Source organism: Neomonachus schauinslandi, chromosome 8 (assembly GCF_002201575.2).
Source record: "Neomonachus schauinslandi chromosome 8, ASM220157v2, whole genome shotgun sequence".
NCBI lineage: Eukaryota > Metazoa > Chordata > Mammalia > Carnivora > Phocidae > Neomonachus > Neomonachus schauinslandi.
Genome location: NC_058410.1, coordinates 94,144,720 through 94,144,946, shown reverse-complemented (window position 1 = coordinate 94,144,946; position 227 = coordinate 94,144,720).

The following is a 227-nucleotide window of genomic DNA, read 5'->3' as shown; positions in this document are numbered from 1 at the left end:
CTCAGGTCATGATCCCAGGGTCCTGGGATGGAGCCCCGCATCGGGCTCCCTGCTCAGCGGGAAGCCTGCTTCTCCCTCTCCCATTCCCCCTGCTTGTGTTTCCTCTCTTGCTGTGTCTCTCTCTGTCAAATAAATAAATAGAATCTTAAAAAAAATAAAATAAAATTGTAATATTCTGTACAATTTCTATGTTATGAAAAATAACTTCATTTTAAATCACAGATTTG